The 13,786-nt window shown below is 47.8% G+C and overlaps 1 protein-coding gene across 8 annotated transcripts in view; it reads left to right on the forward strand.

Annotated features, from left to right (window-relative positions):
* Positions 1-13,786, forward strand: part of PPP3CB (protein phosphatase 3 catalytic subunit beta) — a 1,016,614-nt gene that overhangs the window by 86,086 nt on the left and 916,742 nt on the right. The gene's annotated exons all lie outside the window — the stretch shown is intronic.

The following is a 13,786-nucleotide window of genomic DNA, read 5'->3' on the forward strand; positions in this document are numbered from 1 at the left end:
ACTGCCGTATGTAACATGCTGTGAAGGACCCTTCCCGCATACATAGACTGTCTGTATGATACACCGCAGGAGTTACTTCCTGCAAGCCGTGACTGCCTTGTGTGGCTGCTGCAGAGGCCCCTTTTCGCATGCATAGACCACCTGTATGGCATGCTGCAGGAGTTACTTCCTGCAATGCCGTGACTTCCTCATATGACTTGCTGCAAAGGCCCCTTCCTGCATGCATAGACTGCCTGTATGGCACGCCGCAGGAGTTTATTCCTGCAGGAATTGACTGGAGTGTGTAACATACTGTAAAGGCCCCTTCCTGCATGCCTGTATGGCACAGTGCCGGAGTTACCTCCTGCATGCAGTGACTGCCTCGATGTCTTGCTGCAAAGGCCCCTTCCCGCGTGCATAGACTGCTTGTATGTATGGCACACTGCTTGAGTTCCTTCCTGAAAGCACAGACTGGCATGTGTAACATGCTTCCTCCCTCTCCAAAAATGATTCCACTCCCTGGACCTCAGTGATATGATCTGCCAGGAACTCTTGGTTCATCCGCCGTGGAAAACGGATCATTATGCCGCAGAATATTCGTAAGGACCCAATATTCCAGTCTATATTTTCGTTCTACAAAACATTGATACCTAGAGCTGTTGCCCAGTTGTTTCATTTTATATGTTGCTTGACTACATCTCCCAGAATGCATGTTGTGTTCCAGCCCATTCTGTGGCTTGGCGCTATTCCCTGCGGGTGTTGGAAGGCCACTAAACTTGACAGACCATTGCTTGAAGCTGCATGTCTTTTGCTAGTCTTAAAGTAAAATGATTGCTGCCTTGGAGGTTCTGTGTGGTGTTTTATGTTAATGGGTGGGTGTGCTGAATGACTTCCCTGTAGTGGTCAAAGTGCATTAAAAACCTCTAAAATTGCTGCCAATAAAATTGAATTTTTTTACCAAAATGAGCGAGAACATTTAAAAGTAGCTTGAAATTGAGGGAACGAACAAGAACTGTTACTGTAAAATAGATCATGAACCCACATTATCCCCCGCAAACGCCAGGATTTCCAATAAGGAGGTCTAGTCTTAATAGTAATAAGGTGATTATACCAAAGTGGGGACTGTAAAAAAGAATCTCTTGATACAATCTTCCATTGACAAAGCGGTCTCAATAATGAGCAAGTGTGTTTAAATAGGGGGAGAGAGGTATTGATATTCTTGGAGAAGTTTAGAACCTCTTTTAAAGAGAAAGGAGCAAGTAAAGAGGGGAGGATTCAGAGCGAAGCCATTTAGAGGCTAGTTTGAGACAGAAAGCTTTATGATACACTCTAAAATCAGGAAAATTAACACCCCACTAGATTTCGATTTCCGAATATGCGCCCGCGCTCCGACCCCGGCGCCGTCGGGTGCTTCGGCCCAGCGTCGTCGTCGACTCTGATCCCGACACCGCAGGGCCGCACAGGATCCAGGCCTGGATCTGGGTCGTCGCCAGTTGGCCTTACGACTCCTCTGCTGGCGCCGACCCCGAGGGTGTTGCCCATGACGCCATCCCCGGACGACGTCGCCCCCAGTCCCAGCCCCGGTCCGGGTCTGGCGTCGGGCCGACGGGTGAGCAATTCACCTACGACCCGGCTTCATAATTTTTCCCTGACTATCAGGAGATAGATGACGAGGAGGACTGGGAGGGGTCTGAGGACCCTCTGGCACGGCAGTGCCAGTTGAGCCAGTACTGGGCAGACGAACTAGGGGAGGCCAGTGGCCTAGACACTTCGCCCGACACTGGATTCGTCTCCCCTCCCTCCGTGGCTACGGAGGAGGGGGCTGTTTACAGCATGTTGTTGACTAGGGCTGCCAAGGCCTTGGCTCTTGAGCTCCCATGAGTACTAATCTCCTCACTGCCGTTTAACGAGGCCCTCACTGACGTTTTGCTGGGTACCTGGTCCAAGCGCTCCTCAGGCCTTCCTGTGGATCGGAACGTGGCCCGACGCCTCCACCTGGCTCCGGGGGACCCTAGCTTCCTGTCCGTTCACTCCACCCCGAGAGCCTGGTGATCCAGGCCTCTACGTCCCAAACCGCATTCCCGACCGCTCCTCCAGATTGTGAATCCAAAAGGTACGATCAGCTTGGGAAGAAACTGTTCCCCTCCTTGAGTTGGGGATGCAGTCTGTTAACACCGCCTGCCTTTTGTACACTCACTCTTTGTGGGATATGGTTGCGGAGGTGCTGCCACAGTGCCCGGAGGAGGCGCGGGCAAAGCTCACCCAAGCCCTGGTGGAAGAGCGGGATGCAGCACGCTACTCAATACGGTGTGGGCTCGATACCATGGACTCGATGGGTAGGGCAATTGCAACGGCGGTGGCGGTTCGCCGCCAAGTCTGGCTGAGGTCCGCCAACTTTTCGGGGGATGTCCAGGCCTCCCTCATGGACATGCCTTTTGATGGCTGTCGCCTCTTTGGCAACAAGGCGGACAGTGCGCTGGAGCGTTTCAAGGACTCCAGGGCTACAGCCAAGTCCTTGGGCCTAGGCCAACACCAGCAAACTTCCGCTTTTCGCTCCTTTCGTGGCCAAGGAAGGGGCACCCCCACACGTCCAGCCAGCCACAGGCCGCAGAACCAGTCTCAACGCGGTCGCGGACAAGGTTACCGCCGTGGCGGTTCCGGGGGACACCGGTAAGGTCAGTCCGCACCTGCCCCCGCAGCATCTGCCTCTAAGCCTTCCTAGTCCGGCATTTCAGGCCCATTCGATGCAAGTGGGGGGCAGGGTTCGCCGTAACCTCCACTGTTCTACCATCACGTCGGACAGGTGGGTGCTGCAAATAGTCTGAAGGGGATACTCCCTCCCCTTCGAGGCGACCCCAACAGCCATGCCACTGCAATGCCACCACATGTTGGGGGAATCACTTGCAACTTCTGCAGGAGGAAGTTAAGGCCCTCTTGGCCAAGGGAGCCATTAAGCGCGTTCCTGGGCCAGAAGTAGGACGTGGTTGCTATTCCCACTACTTTCTGGTACCCAAGAAGAGCAAAGGAGGCCTACACCCTATCTTGGACCTACGGAGCGTCAACGGCTTCCTCCGGAAGGAGAAGTTCAAGATGCTGACTTTGGCTCAGGTCCTAGCTGCCCTGGACCCAGAAGACTGGATGGTAGCGTTGGACTTGCAGCACGCATATTTCCACATCCCCGTCCTGCCGGCCCACCGGCGTTACCTGCGGTTCACAGTAGGTCACAAGCACTTTCAGTTTATCGTGTTCCCCTTCAGCCTTACCAGCGCCCCACGGGTGTTCACGAAAGTGATGGCGTTGGTCGCAGCTCATCTGCGCAGATTAGGGGTTTCAGTCTTCCCCTATCTCGACGATTGGTTGTTGAAGACGGACTCGCCCCAAACAGTCGTCTCCCACCTCCAGACTACGGCCGACCTCCTGCACTCGCTGGGGTTCTCCATTAACGTGCCGAAGTCACACCTGTGCCCCTCTCAGAAGCTTCTTTTCATCAGAGCGGTCCTGGACTCAGCGCAGTTTCGTGTTTATCCCCCGAACAGCGGGTTCGGGATATTCAGGCTCTAATTCCGATCTTTCAGCCTTTATCCCGAGTCTCGGTCAGGTTGACGCTGCGGCTCCTGGAGCTGATGGCCTCCTGCATCCTACTGGTGCATCACGCCAGGTGGCGGATGCGGGCTCTGCAGTGGGACCTGAAGTTTCAGTGGGCACAGCATCAGGGCAACCTGTCCGACCATGTCCTGATCACTGAGGGCACTGCAAGCCAGTTGCAGTGGTGGCTCATGAACGGCGATTGGGTCAGCGGCAGATCTCTCTTCCTTCCCCAACCGGAGCACGAAGTGGTGTCGGATGCGTCCCTCCTGGGATGGGGGGGCCACATGGGAGAGAGGGAGGTCAGAGGCCTCTGGTCTCCGGCAGAGTCCCGGCTCCATATCAACCTTCTGGAGATGTGGGCGATCCGCCTTGCACTGAAGGCATTCCTTCCCTCTGTCCGGAGAAGTGTAGTGCAGGTGTTCACGGACAACATCACCGCCATGTGGTACTGCAACAAACAGGGCGGGGTGGGGTCGTGGACCCTCTGTCAGGAGGCTCTGCACCTCTGGACATGGCTGGAACACCACGGCGTTACCCTAATGGTTCAACACCTGGCAGGTTCTCTGAACGCCAGAGCGGACAAACTCAGCCGCAGGTGCATGATGGATCACAAATGGTGTCTGAACTCGGACGTGGCGCAAGGTCTCTTTCAGCAGTGGGGAGAGCCTTGGTTAGATCTATTCGCCACTGAAGAGAACGCGCAATGCCATCAGTTCTTCGTGTTGGAATTTCCAAGGCGCCACTCAGACGCTTTTCGTCGCAAGTGGAGCTGCAGTCTATTGTACGCCTTTCCGCCTATTCCACTTCTGCCCAGAGTGCTGAAGAAGATCAGGCAAGACCGGGCCTAAGTCATCCTTGTGGCTCCGGACTGGGCACGAAGATACTGATATCCTGAGCTACTCAGCATGTCAGTCGATCCCCCGATTCATCTGCCTCTTCAGGAGGACCTTCTGTCGCAGCAGCAGGGGACGGTCCTCCACCCGAACCTGTCCAGTCTCCACCTCCATGCGTGGAGATTGACCGGCGACAGTTGAGGCCATTTGACTTGCCTCCTGAAGTCTGTGATGTGATTCTGGCAGCCAGGCGTCCCTCCACCAAAACGGTATACGCCTGCAGGTGGAACACATTTGTGGCATTGTGCACAGCAAAGGCTGTGGATCCACTCTCTGCCCCCCTTTCAGAGGTTCTCCTCTTCCTTCTGTCTCTTGCCCAGCAGGGCTCTGCTCTGGGCACTCTCAAGAGCTACCTCTCGGCGATTTCAGCCTTCTTAAGGCTTCCTGATCAGCCTTCTCTTTTCAAGTCCCCTGTTGTAAATAGTTTCTTGAAAGGCATCACACACATGTTTACTCTTGTTCCCGCCGTGATGCCTCAGTGGGACGTGAACCTTGTACTGACGTATCTGATGTGTGCTCCTTTTGAGCCACTTCATAACTGTCCTCTTCGTCTTCTGACTCTTAAAACTGCATTCCTGGTTGCCATCACCTCTGCCAGGAGAGTGAGTGAGCTCCAGGCTCTATCTTGAAAACCTCCTTTCTTCTCTGTCCATCCGGACAAAGTTGTTCTGAGGACTCGTCCTTCTTTCCTGCCCACGGTAGTCACAGCCTTTCACATCGGGCAGTCCATCACCTTGCCCACCTTCTTTCCGCCTCCACATCCTTCGAAGGAGGAGGAGAGGCTCCACCGTCTGGACCCAAAATGTGCGCTCTCCTTCTATCTAGATCGCACACGCCAGTTCCGGGTGGACGACCAGCTCTTTGTTGGTTACGTGGGCGCAAAGAAGGGACGGGCGGTGCACAAGCCGACCATCTCTCGGTGGGTCATCTTGTGCATCAAGGTTTTGCTACTAAAAGGAGCCTCCTATTGGGCTGCCCGCCCATTCCACTCGGGCCATGGCGGCTACTACTGCCCTTGGTCTGGGAGTCCCCTTGCAGCACCTCTGCCAGGCATCTACGTGGGCCTCGCTGCACACGTTTGCTAGGCACTACTGCCTGGACAGCCCAGTCCGGAGAGATGGCTTTGGCTTTGTCGGCCGTTCTGTTCTCCAGAACTTTCTGGTGTGATCTTGGTTCGCTGACCCACCAGCGGGGTTGGTTTTGCTAGGGTACCTATTCTGAGGTAAGGAATCTAACACTAACATGTTTCTTTCAGATGCACAAGTTACTTACCTTCGGTAAGGATATATATGTAAGAAACATTAGTTAGTGTTAGATTCCTTACCGCCCCACCCATCCTCCCCGTTCTGCAAACCGATATCTAGGGTTAAGGAAAGCCCTTTCAGGGCCCTAGTTTCATGGCACCAGTGTCTATTTCTATCATGGCTCTGCGTTTCTGGCGCAGAAAGCTATGTACAGAACTGACGTCAGCGCGCTAGGGCGGCGTCTAAGTACTCCGACGACGTCATCCCGGCGATCACGACGCCGACGACGGACGTGGAGCCGCAAACGACGCCTAGCGACGCGCAGGGTTACTGCTGATGAAAACTTTCCGGATCCAGTCTGATGCCTAGGGATATTCTAAGGTAAGGAATCTAACACTAACTAATGTTTCTTACAGATATATAGTTACCGAAGGTAAGTAACTTGTGCAACAGGAAACAGTACACATGGAATCTGAGATACCTGCAATAGAATTAGTAAATTAGAAGAAAAAGTCAACGTGGCATAGAAAGCAGATATCAAGAGAAACAGCATATAAAATAAACAAAAAGATTAATCACTGCAAGTGGTAAAACTACAAATCAAGTTATGGAGGAAGGACCAGCAATCTCCATTGAGGATATAGAATGAGAATGGATATATTTCCTGAGATCCGAGGGGTCCTCAAAGAAGAATTCTTGCTCTGAAAAGTAACCTTAACCCCTTCCATGCGGCCGCGATTCTGCGCCTGTGCGGCAGAATCGCGAGTGGGTGGGTTGATGACGGCCTCCAGCCGTCATCAGCACACGAGCACCGTAGTGCATGACGGCTGGGGGCCGTCATCAGCATGGAAGGGGTTAAAGGAACATGGGTGGAATAAACCATAGCGTGCACTGAGAGTGCGGAGCACAGGGCAAAGATCCAGAAACTCCTTCCGTCGTTTGGCAGTTATCGTAGAGACATCTTGAGATAGAAACAGTCTTGTGCTAGGCTAAAGTAGGTGTTTCTTAAGCTTGGCTCCATATAAAACTTATAATAGGGGAATTTCCAAAAATAAAAGAATGACTCCACGGGCCTTGAAGGTGCAGATGAAGATGATAGGCGCAGACCTAATCTAGTAGAACATTAAATATTTAATTTGGTTGACGCAGGAAAATTCAGAAGCTGTGGAAGAAAAATAATAAAATAAGCAGCAGGGTCATCTCCCTTAATGCCCCCCGGAAGACCGTATAAACAGACGTTATTGCGCTGATTTCTATTTTTAAGATCCTCTGCAGATTTCTTGAAGCAACAAAACCTCCTGGCAGACGAATGCTGTATGTTGCCAACCTGTTGCTCCAACAAGGATAAACGAGAGTCCATGGACAACAATTTATTATCAAGAGCCTGCAAACGAGTATTTGTTTCCTTAAAAAAAGGTCTCAAAGTACGTATTTCTTCCAATACAGTGTCTAAAAAAAAGATACAGGATTCATAGGTTTTGGTGGAGAAAGAGGATCCTGCTTAAGCCTTTTATTGGCAGAGTCTGTATTTGCCTTTTTGGCACAGGAATAAGCGAAGCCGCAGGTCCAGATGAGACAGATTGAGCTATTCTCTCAGAATTATGCAAATAGTCAATGAAAGGAGCACTATGAAGAGAACTGGTAAGGGACCCACAAGTAGAATGTTTTTTATTGGAGTGCAATAACTTCATACTTCTGCCCATGAAGCAAATTGATAAGTCCAGGAAAAAATCCTGAAGTAAAAACAATATTGGGCAGACCTTATGCTTTTGTTGAATTGCAGGATTATGCTAAGCTTTTGATGTTGCATATTCTCCTCTGATCTTGAAGTAACCCTCTTCCACATTTAAGATTGAGACATTAATGTAACTGTTTCTTGTAAATGTAAGGGTGTACAATATTTGTTACACATGCTTGTGACATGGACGGCATGCTAATTTCCCTACTGAAGTAAAGTCTATATAGTTTGCGGTGAGAACTGCTGTGACTGTGATATTCCTTTATTTCCATTTACAAATTATTTTCAAGTTCCTCTGAGAGTGTTCGCTTCCGGCACAACTACGCATTTCTATTTGCAAGTGCACTGCAAATTTAAGATCCTCTTCCAGTGGTTGTGGGGACCTGTTTCTAGGCTTCTCAACTGATTCCAGGCAAGCTGGGATGAAAATGCGAACCTAAATAAGAAGAAATCCTACAACATGTTATAGTTCACTCTATATTTGTTACATTATTAGACCAGTTCGTTGTTTAATGTTAAAGCAGTCTTATTCAACATTTTTTAAACATTTTTTGTGTTATTTCAACAAGTGTTTTAGACTATTTCCTATAACTTTCACACACTCCTTTGCCTATTCTTATCACTGTAGAAGAATGGAGCCGGGAGAGATTAGTGAAAGAGCTACTAGGTATTGTAAGGCTGTGAAGTGAGAATAGGATGTTGGCTCAACTGACCCACTTGTCAAAACAGATCCGCAATCTCTAGTTAGATTAAGGCCAGTATGAAAAAAGTAGATAATCCACAAAATGGGTATTTATTGCATTTTGAAATGTAAAATAAAAAATAGAAGGAGAAATCACTTAAAAGTAACGTTTTTAGAATGGGTTCTAGTAGTCCTAAATGTGTAATATTGCAAACAAAAGTAGAATTGCCATCTAAAACAAATGTAGAATTGCCATCTAAAAAAATAGATTGAAACTTTTTGCACAAAATCATATTCAATACCAGCTCCTCAGTTGCAATTTCAAAGTGAATTACCAGAATTTGTCTCAGTCCAGAATAGCAACCCAACTAATGATGCACTGATACATATGTGCCTGGTCTTTCAGCTTTAATTCAAACTGTATATTTGAATAAAAGATGTGAGTAGTTTGAAAGAACACTAAAGAACGAATCAAATGAAAAAAGAAACGCGATCTTTAAACCATTTAGCATTTCTGCATGTGGCATGCGCTCGTTATGTTTAATTATGCAGCTGCTTACCGAAAAAAGGGAATACAACTCACTGTAAATACCTTTTCAGGTCCGGCTTGAGGAACTGCAATTATGTTGCTGCAGGGAAACTGGATAGTAAAAGCTCGACTTGTGCTCCGTTTTCTGAAAGATTTTTTTGTTGAAAATGTGTAATAGACTTGAGGGGGCCTGCAGAACTCCTATTTTAAGCCCAACTCCAGGAATAGGTCATGCCGGGGATGATGTTTGCACGTAAACCTGATAACAGTACTTGAATGCTGTTTATTAAGCAGCTGCGGAATCCCCTTCTGGGACCACCTTCTAAACGCAGAGCTATTCACAAGCCATTAATGGAATTAGCCTTATGGCTAAGAGTAACAGAATCACTAAGAAAGCATGTTTAGCTTTTTGTAGGTCTGGCCTAAAGACATCTTTACCTGTATTGTCAGGCTCATGTTGCCCAAAAATGATCATACAAAATATGCATACATATGAAGGGGCTCCCACGCTATACTCTATCACCAGTGATCTGATGCCATTCCATTCAAATTAGTATCCCTCTCACACCAGCAGAAGGTATACATCAACATATCAGCCACTCCAGCCAGTGGATGCTTTCCCTATGAGTGACTACATTTTGCCCTTGCACATAAAAAAATGAATAAATGAATGAATGAAATTTTTTTAAAGGGGTATCTCTGCGCTATGTAACATTGATCCAGTATATCAGTTGCGGAAAAGTTCAGTTTTCAGAAGTTTTCTAAAAGTAAGGAGATCGGTACACTTTCGGAGATAGGGAGGTACACATACACTTAATTAAATACTTCCCCAGAAATAGCAATTGTTAGACACTTGTACTTCCCAATGACTGATAGGTTATGTAGCCCTACTATACATAAGAACTATTGCCATAACTCACAATGGCAGCTCTTCAACATCAAGAAGTAACTCTCCAACCCCAGCTCCAACACCAACGACGTCCCACCCTCGCAAGACGTGTGCGACTCGCTGGTCACCTTCTTCCACCGCAAGATCGACATCCACGACAGCTTCAACGCCACGACCGCCCCGACAACCACCTCCACCTCCACCCCCACGACCACCATCCGCACCAACCGCCTGCTCTCCTGGATCAACATCAACGACGACGACCCCATCAAGATCATGAACACCATCTACTCTGCATCTCCGTCATACCCACATCTTCAACATCTTCAACAAAGCCAGCACATCCATCTCACCCCATTTCCGGAAAGTCAACACCTCCTTCGAGACAGCAAACTTCCTGGAGAGCTGGAAGCATGCGGTCATCAACCCATACTCAAGAAACCCAAGGCGGACCCCAAGGACCTCAAGAACTTCCGGCCCATCTCCCTGCTCCCGTTCCCGGCAAAGGCCATCGAGAAGACCATCAACGAACAATTGACCCTCTACCTCGAGGAGAAGAACACCCTTGACCCTTCCCAGTCCGGGTTCCACAGCAACCACAGCACCAAGGCTGCCCTCATCTCCGCCACCGATGACATTAAGTCCCTGCTGGACAACGGAGAAACAGCAGCCCTCATCCTCCTTGAGCTGTCAGCCGCCTTCGACACAGTCCGCAACCACACACTACAAACACGCCTCCACAATGCCGGGATCATGGAGAAGGCCCTGGACTGGATCACCTCCTTTCTCTCTAGCAGAACACAGAGCGTCCGCCTTCCACCCTTCTGCTCCAAAACCACCGAGATCATCTGCGGCGTACCCCTGGGCTCATCCCTCAGCCCAACCCTGTTTAACATCTACATCGCACAGCTCGCACATATCGCCCGTCGGCACAACCTCAACATCATCTCCTACGCCGATAACACCCAGCTGATCCTCTCCCTCACCAAGGACCCCCACACCGCCAAAACCAACCTTCACAAAGGAATGAAGGTCATCGCTGAATGGATGAGGAACAGCCGATTGAAGCAGAACTTGGACGAGACGGAGGTCCTCATCCTCGGATCCACCCCTTCGGCCTTGGAGGGCTCCTGGTGGCTGACCGCACTGGGAACCGCTCCAACACCCACCTCGACTCCACCCTCTCCATGACTAAACAGGTCAATGCCATCTCCTCCTCCTGCTTCAATACCCTCCGCATGCTCCACAGGATCTACAAGTGGATCCCCACTGAATTGAAAAGAACGGTCACCCAGGCCCTCGTCCAATGTAGCCCAATATATATTTTTTCAAAGTTAATTTTCGTAAAAACCACTGGAGCATATATCTTGAGACATAGCAAAGGCACATCGGGGTACCAGTCCCTACAATTTTGCCAAGTTTGGTGGAAATCCATTCAGCCGTTCGAGCTAAAAGTGAGTTTGACCGCCCTATGGAAATTAACATGGGGAAAACACGTTTTGGGACCCCCCTTTTATCTCGGCCCCCGCTTGACGAATCCCCCCCACATTTTCAGGGAAGGAGCGGAGCGGGCCACGAACTTTGAGAAATTTGCAAAGATTCGTCCACCGACGCCAAAGTTATTCCCAATAGAATGTTGCGGATTTCCTATGGAAAGTAGATCCTAACTATTACTACCTACTGGCGACCGCCAGTAGGTAATATATATATGAAAAATTACCCCCAACAGAGTTCATCAGTAAAACCAAATTGGACATTGCAGAAAGACTTAAGAAGCATGAGGATAAAATCAAGGCGAGAAAAGCCCATAAGTTCGCTAGAGATCTGGCGGACTATGAAAACGGCCAGATTTTCATGTTTTCCAGAAAATATGATCTTGCCAAACGGAAACAATACTGTGAAAAAACCTCGACCACCAGGAATGTAGAACAAGTGGATGTTACTAATGAAGACCTATCTAATGACACAGTGTCAGTGACCAGCGGCTCAAGTATTTCAAGTGCATCTGGGGAAACAATCTCTCAAAATCGTCCAATCCTTAACATGAGTGAGGAGCTCGATTTTTTTAGTCGAGGAGAGACTGAAGACACTGCGTCCCAGGATACAAAAAAAGCAAGACGCAAGTTCAGAAACAAACGCAGGAGAGAACAGCGCAAAAGGCTCAAAAACCGCAACAAAAAAGAAAACATTCTGGAGAAAGAACAAACGCAACTAGACAACACTGTCATTAACCTAACTGACGTAGTTCTAACCAAGGCTGAACAACAACTCTTGTCATTGGGTTTGAACTTTTGTCCTGGAGAGAATTTTGACTATGCACGCACTAGAATTGATGTTTTCTGTTTTATACGAAAACTCAAACTTATGAAACATTATGCATTAAAAGCAGACAAAAATCAAAATCATGTGTCTGATAATAGTGTGCAAGAAAGTGGGGAAACTCCATTCTTACAGGCCGCAGATGTTGGGGGGGTAGTAACTATGCACGATCTTCTAGAGGAAGAGGAGCCCAACAGTCAAACTCTTGACCCTATTGATGTATCTACCCAAGACAGATTGCGAAAAATTGACTTTGTCCAACAGGGGGCGGGCTTGAGTCCTTTTAGAAATAAATCTAAATGTGTACCCCTAATGCCAAAAGACTCCATTGACACCTACCATGATATGGCCGTAAGAGATCTCAAACAGCTAAATGTTAGCACTAAAAAGAACAAATATCATCGAGGTGCTATGTTCAGGAGAATTGCATACAAGAAATTGGTCAAAAAACTTGGTGACAATTGTAATATCGTGATAAAAAAGTCAGATAAAGGAGGCAACCTTGTGTTATGGCCTAAAAAACAGTACATAGAGGAAGCTGAAAAACAACTGGGCAACTCACAATGTTACCAAAAAACCACCTCCAAAGAATATGATAATGCTAGACTATTGGTACAAAAAATGATAGCTCAATGGAGAAGGGAAGGTTTGCTTTCCAATGAGGAGAGTAAATTTCTGTATCAAGAACATCCGGTCTTATCGGTTTTGTATCTTATTCCTAAGATACATAAACAGGTAATACCTGTACCTGGCAGACCTATCATTTCCGCCATTAATAGTGCTAGCGAGAATATTGGTCAACACATCGACCATTTCTTACAGGATTTGGTCATATTGCTCCCAAGTTATGTAAAAGATACTGGTGATTTCCTTACAAAAATCAAACATGTGGATTGGTCTGATGATCTATGTCTAATGACCTTAGACATAGAATCCTTATATACCAGCATTAATCATACGCATGGACTAGCTGCAGTTAAACATTTCTTAGCCACTAGACCCATTGAAATGTATGCGCACAACAAGGTGATTGTAGAGCTCATTAATTGGTGCCTACATAACAATTTTTTCCTGTTTAATAACATCTTATATAAACAGAGCAGGGGAGTTGCTATGGGGGCCTGCTTTTCCCCCAGCTATGCGTGTTTACACGTAGGCTGGTGGGAGGAGCAGGTCCTTAAGCATGAATATATGCAGGTTGTAGATCAACATGTGATGTTGTATCTTCGATACATCAACGATGTTTTCATCATTTGGCGCGGAGACACAGTATCCGCACAATGTTTTGTCGACAGCATCAATAAAAATGATCTTAACCTGACTTTCACTTCCCACATTCACACTTCGGAAATAGAATTTTTGGATGTGAAGTTAAGAATTGTTAACAACTCTATACAGAGCACCTTACACAGGAAGAGCACGGCGGGCAATATTACATTGCATGCAAATAGCTCACATCCGAAACACCTCATCGCTAGCATACTATACGGAGAGGTCTTACGACTTAAACGTATTTGCAGCGATGAGGATGACTTCAAACAATGTGTTGACAATATGCGCACAAGACTCAGGGTAAGAGGCTACAGTAACAAAATCATTAATACAGCCATTCATAGAGCAGAAGAACGCCCTAGAAGCAGCCTATTCAAAGATGACTCGGACCAATCCTCCACTGAAAATACCATCTGTGACAATCCCAGATTAATCTTGACCTACTCACATCAGGAAAGGAAAATCAGGTCAATTATCCACAAACATTGGCCGATTGTCCTCACTGACAGTACTCTGGGCGAGAGACTATCTATTCCCCCTGCTGTAACTTTTAGAAAGGGAAGATCCATGGGCAATGATCTGGATAAAAGTTCACCAGAAACCAGAAAACCGACAATATGGCTTCAACCCACGAAGGGGTTTAAAAAATGTTC

The sequence above is a fragment of the Lissotriton vulgaris genome, chromosome 5, assembly GCF_964263255.1.
Source record: "Lissotriton vulgaris chromosome 5, aLisVul1.2, whole genome shotgun sequence".
NCBI lineage: Eukaryota > Metazoa > Chordata > Amphibia > Caudata > Salamandridae > Lissotriton > Lissotriton vulgaris.